This window comes from Bos taurus, chromosome 21, assembly GCF_002263795.3.
Source record: "Bos taurus isolate L1 Dominette 01449 registration number 42190680 breed Hereford chromosome 21, ARS-UCD2.0, whole genome shotgun sequence".
NCBI classification, from domain to species: Eukaryota; Metazoa; Chordata; class Mammalia; order Artiodactyla; family Bovidae; genus Bos; species Bos taurus.
Window position 1 is genome coordinate 6,634,178 of NC_037348.1, and position 12,797 is coordinate 6,646,974.

The following is a 12,797-nucleotide window of genomic DNA, read 5'->3' on the forward strand; positions in this document are numbered from 1 at the left end:
TAGATATAAAATATATTTTCAAGGCTCTTGCTTATAGATAAAAACAACAAGCCAGTAGGAGAATGGACAACATTTGTGAATACGGTAGTTAACTGAAGAGAAAACACAAATGACCAATATGCTAAGATGCAGATCCACACTGACAATGAGGGAAATGCAAATTACATCTTGATATCATACTGTTTCACATCTTAGACTAGCAAATATCAAGAGGATTGATGATAATATCAAGTATCTATACATGTGAACCAACATGTATTCTCCTATAGAAATGGCTAACTTCTATATTAGTTAAGGCATTATGGAGAGCAATTTGATGTACATTTAACATTTAAACTGCATGTATATTTTTTCAGTAGACAGATTTATTATTGACCTCTGTTGAATAGAATGCAGGAGTCAAGACATTCTAGGTTTGGTTATTTTTGGTTTTAGGCTAAACCTGTCAATATCTGATCACTTTTGATCTATAGAAAAAGTCAATATTTACACTTTCCCACAGTGGTAATGATGTTGTCATCTTCACTCTAATGCACAATTAGAAAACAAGCTTCTTTCTCTAAAGCTGACTTCTTGGAAACAGTCCTAGGACTTAGCACAAAGCAGTAAGTTTTACTTAAGAAATACTCAATTTGCATGTATGTTGAACGGAAACTCAATTTGCATGTGTGTTGAACAGTTTCAATGGTTCAATGAAGACCTACAAGACCTTCTAGAAATAACACCCAAAAAAGATGTCCTTTTCATTATAGGGGACTGGAATGCCAAAGTAGGAAGTCAAGAAATACCTGGAGTAACAGGCAGATTTGGCCTTGGAGTACAGAATGAAGCAGAGCAAAGGCTAATAGAGTTTTGCCAAGAGAACACACTGGTCATAGCAAACACCCTCTTCCAACAACACAAGAGAAGACTCTACACATGGATATCACCAGATGGTCAACACCAAAATCAGATTGATTATATTCTTTGCAGCCAAAGATGAAGAAGCTCTATACAGTCAGCAAAAACAAGACCGGGAGCTGACTGTGGCTCAGATCATAAACTCCTTATTGCCAAATTCAGACTGAAATTGAAGAAAGTAGGGAAAACCACTAGACCACTCAGGTATGACCTAAATCAAATCCCTTATGATTATACAGTGGAAGTGACAAATAGATTCAAGGGATTAGATCTGAGAGACAGAGTGCCTGATGAACTCTGGACGGAGGTTTGTGACATTGTGCAGGAGGCCGTGATGAAGACCATACCCAAGAAAAAGAAATGCAAAAAGGCAAAATGGTTGTCTGAGGAGGACTTACAGATAGCTGAGAAAAGGAGAGAAGTGAAAGGCAAAGGAGAAAAGGAAAGATATTCCCATTTGAATGCAGAGTTCCAAAGAACAGCAAGGAGAGAGAAGAAAGCCTTCCTCAGTGATCAATGCAAAGAAGTAGAGGAAAACTATAGAATGGGAAAGACTAGAGATCTCTTCAAAAAATTAGAGATACCAAGGGAAATTTTCATGCAAAGATGGGCACAATAAAGGACAGAAATGGTATGGATCTAACAGAAACAGAAGATATTAAGAAGAGGTGGCAAGAATACACAGAAGAACTATACAAAAGAGATCTTCATGACCCAGATAATCACAATGGTGTGATCACTCACCTAGAGCCAGACATCCTGGAATGTGAAGTCAAGTGAGCCTTGGGAAGCATCACTACGAACAAAGCTAGTGGAGGTGATGGAATTCCAGTTGAACTATTTCATATCCTAAAAGATGATGTTCTGGAAGTGCTGTACTCAATATGCCAGAAAATTTGGAAAATGCAGCAGTGGCCACAGGACTGGAAAAAGTCAGTTTTCATTCCAGTCCTAAAGAAGGGCAATGCCAAAGAATGCTCAAACTACCACACAGTTGCACTCATCTCACATGCTAGTAAAGTCATGCTCAAAATTCTCCAAGCCAGGCTTCAATAGTACGTGAACCATGAACTTTCAGATGTTCAAGCTGGATTTAGAAAAGGCAGAGGAACCAGAGATCAAATTGCCAACATCTGTTGGATCACAGATAAAGCAAGAGAGTGCCAAAAAAACATCTACTTCTGCTTTATTGACTATGCCAAAGCCTTTGACTGTGTGGATCACAACAAACTGGGAACTTCTTAAAGAGATGGGAAAACCAGACCACCTTACCTGCCTCCTGAGAAATCTGTATGCAGATCAGGAAGCAACGGTCAGAACTGGACATGGAACAACAGACTGGTTCCAAATTGGGAAAGGAATACTTCAAGGCTGTATATTGTCACCCTGCTTATTTAACTTATATGAAGAGTACATCATAAGAAATGCTGAACTGGGATGAAGCACAAGCTGGAATCAAGATTGCTGGGAGAAATATCAATAACCTCAGATATGCAGATAACACCACCCTTATGGCAGAAAATGAAGAAGAACTAAAGACCTCTTGATGAAAGTGAAAGAGGAGAGTGAAAAACTTGGCTTAAAACTCAACATTCAGAAAACTAAGATCATGACATCTGGTCCCATCACTTCATGGCAAATAGATGGGGACAAAGTGGAAACAGTGAGAGACTTTATTTGGGGGGGCTCCAAAATCACTGCAGACAGTGACTGCAGCCATGAAATCAAAAGATGCTTGCTCCTTCAAAGAAAAGTTATGACCAACCTAGACAGCTTATTAAAAAGCAGAGACATTACTTTGCCAACAAACATCCATCTAGTCAAAGCTATGGTTTTTCCAGTAGTCATGTATGGATGTGAGAGTTGGACCATAAAGAAAGCTGAGTGCTGAAGAATTGATGCTTTTGAACTGTGGTGTTGGAGAAGACTGTGGTGTTGAGAGTCCCTTGGACTGCAAGGAGATCCAACCAGTCCATCCTAAAGGAAATCAGTCCTGAATATTCATTGGAAGGACTGATGCTGAAGCTGAAACTCCAATACTTTAGCCACCTGATGCAAAGAACTGACTCATTTGAAAAGACCCTGATACTGGGAAAGATGGAAGGAAGGAGAAGGGGACGACAGAGGATGAGATGGTTGGATGGCATCACTGACTCACTAGACATGAATTTGAGTAAACTCCAGGAGTTGGTGATGGACAGGGAGGCCTGGCATGCTGCAGTCCATGGGGTCGCAAAGAGTCGGACACAACTGAGCGACTGAGCTGAACTGAACTGCAGGTATGTTTGACCCAGCAATTCTCACAGCTGATGTGTGTGATATTGTATATATGCATAGATAGACGTGCAAAGCTGTTCAATGCAATTTATGATTTTTTAGCGCTTTTGCAGAGGCTTAATTCACATACCATAAAATTCATCCATTTAAGGTGTACAATTCAAAGGGCTTTAGTAAATGTACAGCTTTCTTCAGCCATGACCACAGTCATCCCAGGAAGAAACCCCACACCTGTTAGCAGTCATTCCCCATCTCCCTCCTCCTACCCCAGCCCTAGGTAGCTACTTTCTGTGTCTATTTGTCTGTTCTGGACGTTTCCTGTAAATGGCATCATACAATATGTGATCTTTGTGATTGGCCTTAGTAATTTAGTATAGCATTTTCAAGTTTCTTCCATATTGTATCATCTATCAGTGTTTCATATTTTTTTTTGCTAAATCATACCCATTGTAAAAATGGATTTCATATTTTTAAAATGTGAATGTAAAAATACATTCATTACTTGGTGGACATTTGAGTTTTTTCTGCTTTTTTGGTTATAATGAATAATGCTGATATAAACATTTGTGTATAAGTTTTTGTATGGACATATTTTTCATTCTTCTTAGGTATATAATATATAGGAGTAGGATTGGTAGGTTGTATGGTAATTCTATTTTTCCTGTTTTGAGGAACTATCAAACTCTTCTCCAATATTCCTGTACCATTTTACATTCCTACTAGCAGTAAGTGAGGGGTTCAAATTCTCCACATTCTCTCCAGCACTGGTTATTGTTCATCATTTTTATACCTAGTAAGTATGAAGTGGTATCACATTGTTGTTTTGATTTGTATTTCTTTACTTACTAATGAAGCTGAGGCTCTTTTCATGTGCCTTTTGGCCTTTCATGCATCGTCTTTGGAGAAATGTCTATTAAAATCCTTTGCCCATTTTTAAATTGGATTGTTTGCCACTTTATAATTGAGTTGTAAGGTTTCTTTATATACTCTGGACATAGTTCTTTTATCAAAATGATTTGCAAATATTTTCTCCCAGTGTATGAGTTTGCCTTTTCACTTTCTTGATGGTATCCTTTGAAGCACAAAGTTTAAAATTTTAATATGATCCATTTCCTTTTTTTCCTTCTGTTGCTTGTGCGTTTGTTGCCAAAACTCAGCCTCTGTTCACCGGTGCTGAATAGAAATGCAGACCCAGAGTTTTGGATGAAGTAGAAAAGAGTGGATTTTATTGCTTTGCCAGGCAAAGGGGGCCACAGTGGGCTGCTGCCCTCAAGATTGTATGACCCACCCTGGAGGGGATGGTGAGAAGTTTTTCAGTGTTCAAGGAAAAGGGCATCATCAGCTTGTGGACAATTCTTGGGTTGGTTGGCATCAGGGTGAGGTTTCAAGCATCATCAATTTTCTGGTTTCAACCAGTCTAGAGTCTGTGTTCTTGTTGATAAGCAGTTTTCATCTGGAGGGGTCTGTTTCCCAGACAACTTAGGAATGTGTGTCAAGCCTTTATCTATGTCATTCAGGGAAGTGGGAGTTCGGTGATTCTGCTATGTGGCAGAATTATAGTCTGAATCGTTACCAGTTCCCTAGCCCAACAGCCACTCTTCATTTTTGCATCTTCACATTTCCCAGTCATTAATTCTTGAGTCAGCAGTGTACTTCAAAAGACAAGAATACAGGGACTTGTACCGTTTCACTTTTGCTATCTAAAAAACTAGTGCCTAATCCAAGGATACAAAGACTTCTTTCAATGTTTTCTTCTAGGAATTTTATAGTTTTAGCTCTAAGATTTAGGTCTATGACCAATTTTAGTTAGGTTTTCATGTACAGTTTGAGGTAAAAGTCCCTCTTCATTCCTTTGTATGTAAATATACAGTCATACCAACGCTGTTGAAAATAATGTTCTTTCTCCATTGAATATCTTGGCATTTTTGTTTTAAGAAATCAATAAGGGACTTATTTCTAGAGTCTCAATTGTATTTCATTAATAGAAGTATCTGTCCTTAGGCTAGTACCACGTCGTCCTGATTACAGGAGCTGACTAGGACTTTGAAAGCAAGAATTGTCAGTCCTCCAACTTTATTCTTTTTAAATATTGTTTTGGCTATTCTGGATCCCTTGCATTTGCATATGAATTTGAGAATCACCTTGTCATTTTGGGGGGGAAAAAAAGCTGGAATTTTAGTAAGGATTTTGTTTAATCTGTAAATCAATTTTTAGGTATTCCCACCTTAACAATGTTAAGTCTTCTGATCCCTGAACATGTAGTGTCATTCCATTTATTTATATTTTCTTTAATATCTTTCAACTAGGTTTCTGTAGTCTTTGGTGTAGATATCTTATACATCTTTTATTAAATTTATTCCTGTTTGTTTTTAATATTAAGTCAAGTGTTTTTCTTAATTTCATTTGGAAATGTTTAACCCTAATGAATACAAATGCAGTCAATTTTTGTATATTGATCTCATATCTTGCAATCTTGCTGAACCTGTTCTATCATATCTTAATGGCTTCCCTAGTATTTTTCTATATATAAAGTCTTGACATCTGCAAATAGAGATAATTTTACTTCTTCCTTTCCAATTTGAATGCCTTTTGAAAATCTTTTTCTTGCATAATTGACAGAGAGAGAACTTTTAGTACAGTGTTGAACAGAACTGGCAACAGCATTTCCTGAACATCCTTTTCCTCTTCCTGATCTTAAAAGTAAACCATTAAATATTTTACCATTAAGTTTGATGTTAGCTGTGGGGTTTTATAAATGCTCTTTATCAGGCTGAGGAAGTTTCCTTTTATTCCTAGTTTGTTAAGTATTTTCATCATGGAATAGTATTAACTTTGCCAAATGCTTTCTCTGTGTCCATTGAAATGAAAAAGTGTTTTGTCCCTTTTCAGATAAATTACATTGGTAGATTTTTATATGTTGAACCAACCTTGAATTCCTAGGATAAATTATCTTTGACCATGGCATATAATCTCTTTTTACATTGTTGAAATAGGTTGCTAGTATTTCACTGAGGGGTTTTGTGTGCATATTCATATCAGATCAGATCAGATCAGATCAGTCGCTCAGTCGTGTCCGACTCTTTACAACCCCATGAATCGCAGCACGCCAGGCCTCCCTGTCCATCACCAGCTCCCGGAGTTCACTCAGACTCACATCCATCGAGTCAGTGATGCCATCCAGCCATCTCATCCTCTGTCGTCCCCTTCTCCTCCTGCCCCCAATCCCTCCCAGCATCAGAGTCTTTTCCAATTAGTCAACTCTTGGTATGAGGTGGCCAAAGTACTGGAGTTTCAGCTTTAGCATCATACCTTCCAAAGAACACCCAGGGCTGATCTCCTTCAGAATGGACTGGTTGGATCTCTTTGCAGTCCAAGGGACTCTCAAGAGTCTTCTCCAACACCACAGTTCAAAACCATCAATTTTTGGCACTCAGCCTTCTTCACAGTCCAACTCTCACATCCATACATGACCACTGGAAAAACCATAGCCTTGACTAGATGGACCTTTGTTGGCAAAGTAATGTCTCTGCTTTTGAATATGCTATCTAGGTTGGTCATAACTTTCCTTCCAAGGAGTAAGCGTCTTTTAATTTCATGGCTGCAGTCACCATCTGCAGTGATTTTGGAGCCCGGAAAAATAAAGTCTGACACTGTTTCCACTGTTTCCCCATCTATTTCCCATGAAGTGATGGGACTGGATGCCATGATCTTCGTTTTCTGAATGATGAGCTTTAAGCCAACTTTTTCACTCTCCTCTTTCACTTTCATCACAGGCTTTTTATTTCTTCTTCACTTTCTGCCATAAGGGTGGTGTCATCTGCATATCTGAGGTTATTGATATTTCTCCTGGCAATCTTGATTCCAGCTTGTGTTTCTTCCAGCCCAGCATTTTTCATGATGTACTCTGCATATAAGTTAAATAAACAGGGTGACAATATACAGCCTTGATGAACTCGTTTTCCTATTTGGAACCAGTCTGTTGTTCCATGTCCAGTTCTAACTGTTGCTTTCTGACCTGCATGCAAATTTCTCAAGAGGCAGATCAGGTGGTCTGGTATTCCCATCTCTTTCAGAATTTTCCACAGTTTACTGTGATCCACACAGTCAAAGGTTTTGGCATAGTCAATAAAGCAGAAATAGATGCTTTTCTGGAACTCTCTTGCTTTTTCCATGATCCAGCAGATGTTGGCAATTTGATCTCTGGTTCCTCTGCCTTTTCGAAAACCAGCTTGAACATCAGGAAGTTCACGGTTCACATATTGAGGAAGCCTGGCTTGGAGAATTTTGAGCATTACTTTACTAGCGTGTGAGATGAGTGCAATTGTGCGGTAGTTTGACCATTCTTTGGCATTGCCTTTCTTTGGGATTGGAATGAAACCTGACCTTTTCTAGTCCTGTGGCCACTGCTGAGTTTTCCAAATTTGTCAGCATATTGAGTGCAGCACTTTCACAACATCATCTTTCAGGATTTGAAATAGCTCAACTGAAATTCCATCACCTCCACTAGCTTTGCTTGTAGTGATGCTTTCTAAGGCCCACTTGACTTCACATTCCAGGATGTCTGGCTCTAGGTGAATGATCACACCATCATGATTATCTGGGTCGTGAAGATCTTTTTTGTGCAGTTCTTCTGTGTATTCTTGCCATCTCTTCTTAATATCTTCTGCTTCTGTTAGGTCCATACCATTTCTGTCCTTTATCAAGCCCAAATTTGCATGAAATGTTCCTTTGGTATCTCTGATTTTCTTGAAGAGATCCCTAGTCTTCCCCATTCTGTTGTTTTCCTCTATTTCTTTGCACTGATCGCTGAAGAAGGCTTTCTTATCTCTTCTTGCTATTCTTTGGAACTCTGCATTCAGATGTTTATATCTTTCCTTTTCTCCTCTGCTTTTCACTTCTTTTCACAGCTATTTGTAAGGCCTCCCCAGACAGCCATTTTGCTTTTTTGCTTTTCTTTTCCATGGGGATGGTCTTGATCCCTGTGTCCTGTACAATGTCACGAACCTCATTCCATAGTTCATCAGGCACTCTATCTATCAGATCTAGGCCCTTAAATCTATTTCTCACTTCCACTGTATAATCATAAGGGATTTGATTTAGGTCATACCTGAATGGTCTAGTGGTTTTCCCTACTTTCTTCAATTTAAGTCTGAATTTGGCAATAAGGAGTTCATGGTCTGAGCCACAGTCAGCTTCTGGTCTTGTTTTTGCTGACTGTATAGAGCTTCTCCATCTTTGGCTGCAAAGAATATAATCAGTCTGATTTCGGTGTTGACCATCTGGTGACGCCCGTGTGTATATGATATAGCATATTTTCTAAAAGTGACAATTTTGAAATAACCTTAATGTCCTAAATGACAATTTTTAAATAACCTAAGTCAGTAGGGGAGTAGTTGCATAAGCTACATTGCAATGTAAATGAAAAATAAGGAGAGCTATATATACATGGATAGAAGACACAGCCTGCTTTTCTTAAAAAAAATGTGGTATAATACAATACTCACATGCTTTTCCTAACACTTAAATAAAATATAGACAAAACATATACTGTGTGATATTTTCATATTTGTATTTGTGTAGACATTGGTATAAGCAGTAAAATATCTGAATGAATATACATCAATCAGACTGATAGTGGCAGTTCCCACAGGGGATCGGAGTGGGATTTGCCTGTGTTAAAATTTTTATAATGGGAAAATATACATGTATATTTCTGTAAATTTAAAATACGTAAATGTTTACAAACCTAAAAATTAACTCACTGATACATATAAACCCATGTCTTAACAAATTTTACTGTGATCCAACCAGTCCATTCTAAAGGAGATCAGCCCTGGGTGTTCTTTGGAAGGAATGATGCTAAAGCTGAAAACTCCAGTACTTTGGCCACCTCATGTGAAGAGTTGACTCATTGGAAAAGACTCTGATGCTGGGGGGGATTGGGGACAGGAGGAAAAGGGGACGACAGAGGATGAGATGGCTGGATAGCATCACCGACTCGATGGATGTAAGTCTGAGTGAACTCCAGGAGGTGGTGATGGACAAGGAGGCCTGGTGTGCTGATTCATGGGGTCGCAAAGAGTCGGACACTACTGAGCGACCGAACTGAACTGAACTGAAGGGAAACTTCTGTTAGCCCATAACACAGTCCTGTTATTACCACACAAACATAGAAGCAGTTGGTACAATTAAAACTGTGTCAGCTAAAAACTGGTAATAAATTTAGAAGGAGAATTAGTATAGGATCAACACAGATATACTGCAATAGGAAAAGGAGGAAAGGGACAAGAACAAATGACCAGTGTAAAGAAAAAAAAAAACTCACCAGCAAAATATTACCAAGGAGAAGCTGAAAATTATTATCCAATATTATTGCTGTAAATTCCAAAAACTGATTAAGTAATAGCCTCAATGAAAGAACTCATTGGTAAGACATGAGAGCTCAAGGAACAGCCAGTGAAGCAACAGAGGGAAATGAAATGAGACTCAGCTGAGGAAAAGGGCAGAGGAAGAAAATGAGTCCATTACAGAAAGCACGTCTGCATGGATTCAAAGGAAAGGGACACCGCTGAGAACACAGTGAGAAGCATGGAGGACAGGACTGAGAAAAACGAGCAAAGCAGAGTGGAAATAAAGAATCAGAGGGCTAAGAAACTGAATGAGCGTTATGGAAGAAAAAGCGGGTCAAACATAAATAATTCGGTATCCCTGAAGAAAGGACACTAACAAATTGATAATATATATATATATTTTTCAGTGGCAGAAGGAAATATATTTCCTTCTCCAGAGATCTTCACAACCCAGGAATTGAACCTGCATCTCCTGAATTTCAGGCAGACTCTTTACCACTGAGCCATCTGGGACATCCCATGGACAAAGGAGCCAGGCGGGCTGTAGTCCACAGTATCACAAAAGAGTTGGACACGACTTAGCAACTTAACAACAACATATATATACATGTGTATATATATATATTATGTATGTATGTATACATATATGTATGTATGTATATATATGTATGTATATATAGTATATTTTACTATATTACAATTCAGAAGCTATAATTTTCTTTGAGTCCATCTCAAAGAGAACTAACTTGAGGCAAGCAAGAATCTGCTGGAAAAACTGGAAAAAGGACACATAGTGAACATTAAATTAATTTTTAGGACTAAAATAACTGCAGGAATTATCTTAGAGTGCAAAAGATAAATGTAAATTAACAGTGTAGAAATGATTCAGTAAATATTGAAGGGCAGTGTAAGAGAATGAAGGGCAATGTATTATGTTGATTTCCTCATCTTTTAATATCCAGAGATTAAAATAGTTTATAGCTGATAAGTCATGTATTAGAAGTGTAAATATAATTAAAGGTTTACAGGAAAACATCAAAATAAAAAAGAGAGAACAGTGAACTAAAATGGATGGATGAGGGAAAAACAGAGCTAAGATACTGACCCACACACCATGTTAGCCATGAGAAGCATGACTGCCATTAAACTGCTCTGAGATTTTTGTGTTGTCTGGGAGAAAAGAAGTATGATGATCTCAGTAGATGCAAAAAAGCACTTGATTAACTTCAGTACCTCTTTATAACACAATTCTTAACAAACTAGGGAAAAAGAGGAATTCCCTAACCTGATAAATGATGCCTATCATATTCTCACTGCTGACATCATTTTCAGTGGGAAAATTCCCTTCCTCCAACTTCATGAATAAGACAAGGATGTCACTATCTCATGTGGCCCACAATGTGGTTTTTTAAGTTCCAGCCCGAAAGGAGAAGAAATCCAAGGCAAAAAGATCAGAAAGGAAGAAACAAAACTGTCATTTGGGCACATTTCAGTTAGCAACATAGAAACCAAGCTAAAATACACAAATTATTATAAATGATAAGTGTTATAAAGACAGTCAACTATAGGATATATTGAGTTGGCCAAAAAGTTCATTTGCATTTTTACGGGAGTCTTTGACCAATCCAATATCTTATAGTATCAATATACTTTCTACCGTATCCTTTTATAACTTTAAAATTTTGCACCTTGGGTACACATTGCCAGACAAAACTCTTAATTATTTTAAAGTTGACCCTGATCTTTTAAAACTATATGCGGTATTCTGTTGGCATAAAATGATGTGCATATGTTTATACGCATTAAAAGTTGCTGAAAAGGCTGGTCATCAAAAATAAGGATAATTTTCAATGTTTGTTTTTAGTTTTTCCCCTTTTGTTGGTTTGAATTATCATGTACTATATTTATAATGAAAATTGAGCCATGTTTACCATGAGAAAATGAGGAAATAAACTGCTCAAAATAGATTTCCATAATCTCTACGTACTTGGGCCAGAAATTTCTCATTTTTAAAACTCCCCTGCTGATTCTGATGATCACATTTGGGAACTACAGGGGTAGGATTTATCGTCTAATTTGGGATCATCAGCTAAATTGCTGAAGCAAATGTGTATTACCTTTGTCTAAAACCCAAATGTAAACCAAAACCAAGTGGTTACCAGCCTACATTTCAGAATCTCGCTATTATGTTGGGCTCATTAATTGACGCAGTTGCCCTGTTAACCAGGCTTTTGCCAGCCCCTGACTTCCTCCCTGGCAGCCTCAGTCATTTCCTTCCAGAACTTCACTAACCACCTGCCGTATTGGGCATGTGTGGGGTCAGAGCATGGGCGGAAGGCCCTGGCCTCTGAGGGACCCCATTATACTTGGAAATACTCAGGGAAATGGACAGAAGTATTCACTGCAGTGGTTGCAGAAAAGTCCAAAGGGCAATGAAAGCAGGAAATGATACCTGGTGATAAGGCAGTGGTTTTGTCATAGGGCAAGTAGCCCAGTTTCTGCCGTCATCCCATAGAACCAGGGACAAAGTTCAGCAAAGATGGAAGAAACCTAGTAGATGGTGTGGCCGGGGGCATTTAGCACCCGTGCTCCAGGGCAGTGCTCTTCACACACAACTCCAGGCTCGTAGTTCACTGGGGCTGCTGCAGCCAAGTACCACAGGGAGGCATAAACAGGAGACGCACACGGTCTCAGTTTGGGGGGTGGTAGTCTGAGATCAGTTGTTGGCAGTGTTGGCTTCTCGTGCAGGTGAGAAAGAATCTGTCCCATGCCTCTCTCCTGCTTCTGGTGTTTTGCTGGCAGTCTTCAGCTTGTAAGAGGCATCATCTTGATCTCCGCCTCGTGATTATACAGAGTTCTCCCTGTGTACATGTCTGTGTCCAGTCTTCCTCTTGTTATAATTGCACCAGTCATATAGGACTGGGGACCCACCTGCTCCAATATGACCTTGTCTTAACTAATTTCGTCTGCAACAGCCCAGTTTCCAATAAGGTCACATTCTGAGGTCCTGGGGCTTAGGACTCCATCATATGGATTTGGGGGTGGGAGGGACCTAGTTCAACTCGTAACACGTGCAAATGGTGCTCTCTGGAATTTGGGCAGCCAGGATATTCTGGCTATAGAAGAACGCTTCTTATTAGTTGACCAGCTTGATTTCTCAGAGCTCTGAAGTCACCGTGGGGATGGAGCAGCGGGTTTTGGTGGGGGTTGCTGTGAGCCTCTACTGGCGGGTGGAGGTATGTTGGCTCACCTGTGTGTTATCTGTCAATA

General features: G+C 39.0%; 1 protein-coding gene across 3 annotated transcripts in view; it reads left to right on the forward strand.

The window, feature by feature from the left end:
* Positions 1-12,797, forward strand: part of ADAMTS17 (ADAM metallopeptidase with thrombospondin type 1 motif 17) — a 410,186-nt gene that overhangs the window by 302,442 nt on the left and 94,947 nt on the right. The window lies entirely within an intron of this gene.